The sequence below is a fragment of the Netta rufina genome (assembly GCF_964035555.1).
Source record: "Netta rufina genome assembly, chromosome: 20".
NCBI classification, from domain to species: domain Eukaryota; kingdom Metazoa; phylum Chordata; class Aves; order Anseriformes; family Anatidae; genus Netta; species Netta rufina.
This window is the reverse complement of record NC_140144.1, coordinates 1,308,529-1,316,934: the sequence shown is the minus strand read 5'-3', so window position 1 is coordinate 1,316,934 and position 8,406 is coordinate 1,308,529.

Sequence of the window (8,406 nt, the reverse complement as noted above, 5' to 3'; positions counted from 1 at the left end):
ACCTCAGCCCTCATACCCCTAGTAAGAGAAACACGTGGGCCCCCACCACGGCCCCTCTCAAGTACATCCAGCCTTTGCCTGAAGGACCACAAGTGTCCCCAGGTCCCTGTGGACCTCTGATGTCTGCTGCTGGCTGCTGCCTGCCCATTTTGGTGAGGAGGATCCTCTGCATGGCACAGCTGTGGTGCGTGTGCCATGCAGAGGATCTCCTCTCACCACTGTGCAATAGCATGAGGTGAGCCAAGTCCACCTCTGGAGCTGAGCCAAATCCAGGCTGTGGGGTCACACTGGGGTTCTCCCACCACAGCCCAGGACGGGGACCCCACTGCTCCCTACAAGGCACAGCCTGTTTATGGGAGCCAGCAGGGATCAAATGGGGCAACCGCACACCACACACAGCCTCATACAGCAGGGGTGAATGACCGTTTTCTGTGGGGAGATTTGCAGGTCCCACTGTGCTCCTACGCAGATGACCATGTAGGTGGATTCCATAGCTGTCGAGTCTGGTGGCACCTGAAGGGATGTGGCTCTTCCCTGGAGGAGGAATAGATGAGCACAAACATTTTTCTCATCTCTTCTCTAGGACAGAAATGGAGATGCAGCTCTAGAAGGATTTCATGTTCTTTAGTCACAAGTTTCTGATACAGTCATAGGACACCAGCACCTGGGGCTTTTAGTGCCAAATATTGAAAAGTGTGTTTAAATCATGGGGAGGCAGCAATAACTGGGACCCAGCATGTGCAGCTTGGTCAGTGGAGTGGTATTCAGCTCCAGCCCTGGACTGTCCATCTGAGGTTGTGCTTGGGCTCCTCAGGGTGCTCCCTGGGGTGTTCCTAGCATCATGGGATCCCTGGGATGCCTTCAGAGCTGATGCTTTGAGGCTGTCAGGCTTTGCTGACCCACCTTGTTCCTGTTCCACACTGCAGATCTCCAGCTTCTTGGCCTGGAGGCATCTTGCTGGGCTCCACCTGGAATGTACTTCACCAGAAAACAGAGCGCTCTGGTATGCATGTCAGCTGGGACTCAGAGAAGTTTCCAAGAACAGCCTTCCCATCCTGTGAAGGAAACCAGCTCCATCCAGAAAGTTTCAGCCTCAAACTCGCAGTTAATGAACGACAGAGGTGTTTCCATACTACCATTGGCAACCCCTGTATGCAAGCATGAAGTCCCAATCCAGCACACTGACAAAGCAGAGCATGATGTGTTGCTCCAGCTTTGCCATCACTGAACCAGCCTTGATTTGGACAGAGACAGGCACCAATCCTGTACTTTCCAAACCAGGTGGTTCACTTCCACCTGCACAGAGCTCCTTGCCTGACACAAGACACCTGGAGGGTCAAGTAGGTGTTGAGGGTGCAAGAGGCATGGAAAGCCTCAGATATGACAGCACATTCCTGGGTGACTTCCCATGGGTTTGGTCAGTAACAGGTACCTTTGCTGCCACTGTGACCCTGAGTCCACGTCCCACCATCTCACTCAGCTCCAGCCCCTCCTAAGGACCAGCCCCAGCAGCAAAATCCACCCTGCTTTAAAGCAGTCCTTGGGGTAGTCTGAAGACCAGAGCAGGAAAGTCCATCATGCACGTGCTGATGGCTAGATGTGGGAGCGACGAATGCAAACCACCTCACACTGCATGGCCATGGGAAGTACTGAGAAGGACAAACAATACATGTTGGTTTTTTTGGGGGGTCTTCTACAGCTGAGAGGATGTGGTTGATGGGCAGTGGGGCACCACCACCTCTGATGCTGAAGCTGTGGCTGCAAACACCCAAGCCCTTCTCCAGGAGGGCAACTGCCCACCTCACGCACCAGCTCAAGCTCCAGCCTTTCTCTGAACACTGAAATGGTGGAGCTTGCTTCAGACTCCAACCTTGCAAGATGGGGCCCTTTGTTCTGCTGGGGCACGAGCCACCTCTGTGAACCTGCTGGAGACCTAAATCACCCCGCCTTGCCTCCAGGCTTGCCAAAGAGCTGCTGCAGGCTTCCAGCTGCCTCCTCATCCCTGCAGGGCTGCCTCAGGACACAGCGGCCCAGGCTGGGCTGTCCGACCCCAGAGACTCGCGGGTGCCCCGGTGGGGCAGGACCTCCACGCAGGTCTACCTGTGGCGGCAGGTGGGGCAGGGGGCTGGGGCGGGCTCCGCGGGCTGGCTGGGGAGAAAGGGCCCTGCTTAGCAATGCAGGAATGCAGTGGGCTGAATGCGGCGGGGCGGGTCTGATCTGGTGCCCCACTAAGCCCCCATTCTTTCCCAGCCGGTGCATCTCGTATTCAGGCTGCCTGCTCCTAAGCAGAGTGTCTTTAATCCTTCCCTTGTCTCCTCCATTCCCTTTCAGGCCTTCGTCCAATGGGAAGGGGATGAGCAGCTCTCTCCAGGAAGGAAATTAAAAGCGGGGAGGAGGTGGGGAGGAGGAGAGCGCGGGGAGGGGGACTTGGACGGGGAGACAATCCTGGAGTGGAGATGCCAGTCATCAGGGTCTCAATAGCCCCATTCACCCTGCCCAGCCACACAGAAAATCAGGGTCACCAGGATCCATGCCCTGCCTGGAGACAACTGTTGCTTTATTCTTTTTAATTGCTGGAAAACGCAGAAAAGTTCACTTGTGTGTGTGGCTGGCTCTGGTGGGGGCTGCGAGGGGGGCGCGGGCGGTGGTGGGGAGGGGACGGATGGGGTGAGGCCAGCGCACAGCCAGGAGGGACACAAAAAGCTCCGCACGTGAGGGTGGAGGCTGCGACCCGGTGCGGTGGAGAAGCCATCTGCACAGCTGGGGCCACGCCGTGGTGGGGACAGGGGTGCTTCACCCCAGGGCATGCCTGGTGAGGACCCCCAGGGCTGGAGGTGGAGGGGACAGCCCCACGGCCACCAGCAGGGGAAGGGCCTGTGCAGACATGCATGCAGGCAGATGGACAGATGTCCCCAGATCTCTGGGCATGGAGATGTCTGGGATGATTCTTCCGGCCAGGGACACAGCGAGTGGGCACACACAGCAGCATGTTGCCACCCTGGACCAAGCATGCTGCAACACCTTCCAGACAAAGGCAAAGCCTTGTCACCACCACCCTGAGATCCTGCTCCCATTACCACCGCCCCAGTCAGATGGATGACAGCCCCCCAGGGTGCGCAGGCAGGATGCCCCATAGAACAGTGCACGCCCCACTGCCCCAGCAGCCAGCCCCAATGATGTCTTGGAGGGCATGTGTGCAGCCTCAGGGCTAGGGGCTTGAGGAAACCTGTTACCCCAGCAGCCCTCTTGCTCTTCCACTTGCTGTCCCATGCACCTAGATGTGGGTGAGCACCAGCATGGAGACACGGGCCGCCGTGGGCCATGGGGCACATGCCACCAATTGGCAACTGAGCAGCTCTGCACTGGCAGGTCCATGGCTGCCATCCATCTGATGGGTGGTGGATACCGGGGGCATTCCGAAAGCAAGACACAAGTGCCCAGCACAGAGCTGGGGCCAGTCCCAGTCTGTCCTCATCAGGAGCAATCTGGGAGGTATCTGGTTCAGTCTTTGCGCTCCTTTTGCTGAAGACTCAAACTCTCCTATCTGAAGAGTGTCAGAGATATACTGGCCATGCTGGTGGTCCCATCTACTCTCAACCTGCAGCTCATCCTCAGCCCATAATGTGCTTCCAAGCATTCTGTGACCAATAGCACACAAGGCAGCATCCCCAGGTTTATGTGATACCATGGCTCATGACCCATCACCTCACCCACCCTACACATACCCTCTTGGCTGGCATGCCACTGGCAAGCCCAGTGCAAGGTGCTGCAGGCAGCACCTGGCAGGGTCGGTCAGCCTCCAAAGCAGGAGAGATGCCTGCTTTGGGACCTAAAAATCTTGGGGTAGGAGCAGAGCCCCTGAGCTAAGGAGCAGCCAGTGGGCACGGAGGAAGAGGAAAAGGAGAAGAAGGATGAGGATGAGGCCAAAGAGGATGAGCAAGAGGACAAGGAAAAGGTTGTGGAGCACAGTGGAGAGCATTTGCAGCCCACGCTGCTCAGGGCAGAGGGGTGCAGGACACACCACCCTCCAAAACCCAGCCCAGGTTCAGCATGTGCCTGCAGCCCCACTCCCTTCCTGGCAGATGTTATTTTAAAGCCGTAACTGCAGCTGTTTTAAAACCGTAACTTGACCAGTCCTGATCAAATGCAAGCAGAGATCTTCCTCAGGCCACAGCCTGGGTAGAGGTAGACAGGAACACAACCATGTCTGGGAGACAAAAAGGCACCTGGGAGACAAACCAGGCCCAGGGTGTTGAGAGCATATGGACAAGGGCACGAAGCAGAAATGCAGGCTGATGACCCCTGACACTGCCAGAGACTGACCTGGGAGTCAGGGCAGAACTGCAAATGCTTTCATAGTGGTGCTGGAAGCATAAGAGGAAACAAAGAACTTGACATCACTCAGCAGCATCCTGCACTGGGCCAAGAGAGACCTGGTAGATGGAGGCTAACCAACAAGTGGTGTCCTGACTACCAGCTTCATAGGAGTGACAGAGGAGGGGTACAGATGGGAGGTGGTTTATGTAGTGTGAAGCTATTCAAAATATAGCAGGGAAAGAGTGCATAAAGGAATCCTTATAGGTGAAAATCCCAGACTAAAAAAAAATAATGTAAAATTCAGATTGCACATGAGAACAGTACGATATCTAGAAATATGAAGTGATTCCAGAGAACATGCAAGGTAGGATGTTTACGGTGGGACATCACTCCCCCCATGTATAGAATGGCTTCATCAAGACAAGATGTAGAGATGCAGTTTGTGGATGCAGCAAATGAAGCCCCTTGAACCTATAACCCACAAGAAAAGATGCTGTTCTGGGCTGGATCTTGAGTGCTTGGGACCTGGCTGAAGAGATGCTGGGGGAACTGCACCATACTGAAAAACACAGCGCTACCAGGTTTAACAGTGCAGTGAGATAGAGGTATACTCCATAAGAAGTTCACGAAAAGGAACTATGTAGAATTCAGGAATACTACCCAATATCCCATCCCCAAATCTCAAGATCCTAGAGATAGATGGAGGGTATTACACATGCCTGAGAAGCTTGGGTAAAATACGCCACAATTCAGAAGGAAAATGAAGGACTAATCCCCTTCCTGGTTCTGTGAGAGTTAAATGGTGGTGCTACAGAAAATGCCAATGTTTCAGAAATAGAAATCTTGCCTAGGAGAGTGAAAGACCACAAAACGTGGCACATCAGCTGAAATCAAAAGACTAAAAATCTAAAAATGAATGTGCAAGAAAAGATGTTATGGTTGAAGAATATCCCTTAATCCATTAAGAGCAGAAAAACAGCTAGGGGCTGGGGAGATGCCCAGGATGTAAGGAGACCTTTGGAGTGGTAAGGCCACAAGGAGAAGCAGCCCAGTGTTTTTCTTTCTTGGACAAAGGTGGTGAGGAAATTCCCAGGCCTGGCACACTTACTGCAGCCGTTGCTCAGAGGACAATTGCCAGAACAATTTGAAGTAAACACAGAGGAAGGCCCAGACTGGTGGGATGAACTGTCATCCCAGACAGATGGCTCATACCCAGGAGGAACACAAATGTTAAACCATGGAGGTGCTGGCTACAGCATGATACCTTGTCTTACAGCCAGGCAGCAGGCTGGTGGATGGTGAAACATTTACCTCTGTAAAGAGGATGCTAAGAGCTAAAAACTGTAGACTCTTTTTGCTCTACTACTAGTTAGAAAGCAGAATCTATGCAGAAGGTAGGTCTATGCTGAGCATGTGGCCCCTTTCTGCAAGGGGAACATGTGTTCCTCCTTGTCACAGAGAGGATCCAGAAGACATCACCAGACTGGATTTTCAGAAAATTTCTGATGGTGCACCACACCAGAGATTATTAAAGAAACAAACTTGCTGTGGGAGCAGAATGGCTGTTCTGTGAACTCAAAGGTGGTTGAAGAATCAGAAGCAACACGTAGGGCTGAACAGCCACTCTTCAGGATGGAGGACACTGAGTTCCCCAGGGGCCAGCCCTAGGGCTGGTTTTATATCTAACATCTTCCTCCATCCCCTGGAGAAGGGAGTGAACAGGATAACCTTCAAGTTCACAGATGATACTGGGGACTTCTGGATAGCAAAATACCATTCGTGGCAAGGAGTTTCAAAAAGACCTCGCAAAAACAAGGACGAAGAGGTAGGAGGTAAGTTTTGGTATAGAGAAATGAAGGTGATGCTTCAAGGGAGAAGTGATCAGAGCAAGGCATTGGCATGGAGCTCAGGACAGGTGGCTAGACTCAGAAGCAGAGCTGGGAGCCATCACTGACCTGGTTTCAGAGAACTGTTGGCAGAGCAGCCCAAACAAAAACAAAACAAAACAAAAACCACCAAACTGCTGTGTAATCAGCAAAGTCTTGGGAACAAGATGGCAAGTGTTTTGACACTGTAGAAAATCTTGGAAAGACTTACTTTGGGTGCTGTGTGCTTGAGCTCCTGTTTCCACAGATGAACAAGGAAATGGGTAGTCAGCTTTCTCTGGACCTGCTTTGTAACAACTGATGAGATGAAATGCCTGTTGTATGATAGGGGACTGGAAAAGCTGAGACCTCCTGCCTTGAGAGAGGAGAGCCAAGAGCAGATATGACTGAGGCCTGCAAAATCATGAGGGTGGTGGACAAGCCGAGCATGAAACTGTAACACTCCAGCAGTCCTTGGAGTAAGGAGTGCTGGCGGGAGATAGGTTGAAAATAAAAAAGATAAAACTTCATTACATAGCAGGTTTTGAACTTCCAGGGCTTGTTGCCACAGGGAGTAGGGGAGCCAGATAACACTGGCAGGTTCAGAAAGGGACTGGATGAGCTCAGTGAACAACTGGTTTGCAAAGGGACAGTGGAAGGATGAGGCAGGGATGCCCCCTCTAATGGTTTGAGGGGGTATCTCCATCATGGTAGATGCTGGAGAGCAGGAGAGGAGTGGAGTCAGGCTCTTAGTGTCTCATTTTTCCAGTGATGAACACTGAATCTTGGTGGCCTTTACCCTGCAGAGTCTGTCTGATGTTCCACAAACCCCCAGACAGCCACAGGAGAGTTGGAACACCTGCAGTGCCTGCAGGAGAGGGGTCTGAAACTGAGTGGGTGTTAAAGGGAGGTATGAGTCAGAGCGGTGAGGTTGGGGGGTTGTTCCGCAGGAATTTCATGGCAGTTTCTCCCTGCATTTGGTTTCTGTCCAAACTGGTCTGAAACCAACATGCTGGCCGCCCTTCCTTGCCAGCTGGCAGCAGCCCATACCCCATGGATCCCGCAGGGTCCCTGCGGCCCCGAGCCCTGCTGGAGGGCCCCATGGGCACCTCCTGCCCCCAGCGCTGGAGCCGTGGCTGCCCCAGGGCAGCCTGCTGGTGCCAGCATGGGGCCCCTGACGCCGGGTCCGTGCACCCCTGGGCCTGGAGAACTGTGCCCTGCCGAGGCTGCCACCGCAGCCCTGCACTCGGCAGCATGTGGGGCTTCTCCAACCCCTCCATTCAGTAGTCCTGGTGCAAACATGGCCACAGCCCTGGGGAAAGGGACAGGGACAGGGACAGGGACAGGGACAGGGACAGGGACAGGGACAGGGACAGGGACAGGGACAGGGACAGGGAGCATATTTTTGGAGGAGAGCACGGGGCTGGCGAGCTGCACTGCATCCCCAGCCTTTCTGGGCACAGGGCTGGTGATGTGCAGGAGCTGGGTTTCGCAGCCGGTTGCGCTGCTCCCCACCTTTCCCAGCCGCACGGTACCCGCGGGGCCTGGCTGCGCCCCAGGCCCGCAGCGTGACGGGACGCGGGCGGTGCCGGCCGTGCCCGCGGCGGGGCAGAGCGGCGAGCACGGAGCCTGCCCGCGGCCACGCGCTGCGGCCCTGCCTCGCCCGCGCCCCCCAGCCCCGCTTCTGGCTTCGCGAGGCCGCACCGGGGCCCGGCGGCGCCGCGGCTTTTCCTGGCCGCCGGCTGCCACCTAGCGGCGGCAGGGCCGGGGGCAGCGGGGCACGGACGGGCTCCCCTAGAGGGACGCGCGACGAGGCGGGCTCGGTCCAGCCACCGCACGGCCCGGGCTCGGCCTGCTCCCGAGGACGGCCCGGAGGGGGCCGGGGGTTTCGGCCGGGCGGAGCTGCCCGCCCGGTGCCGCCGCCTGCTGGGCCCGACGAGCGCGGCGCCTCGCTGCCCTGGGGACAGGCAGGAGGAGGGGGTGAAAGTCCGGCCGGCTGCTGCAAGCGTGCCTGCAGCTCTCGCCCTTCTCTGCAAATATTGAGATACCGGCCGGCTGCAAGAGGGGCTCCTGCCCTTTGCTCTGTTTGCCATTTCCTCCGGCTGTTTGGTTTCAGTTAATCATCCTGAGAAGGCAAACAGTCGTGGGGACAGACGCTGGGCCCGTGCCACCCGTGCGTGCCGAGTCCCGGGCCCCTCGGCGCAGGGTGGGTGCCACCCCGCCC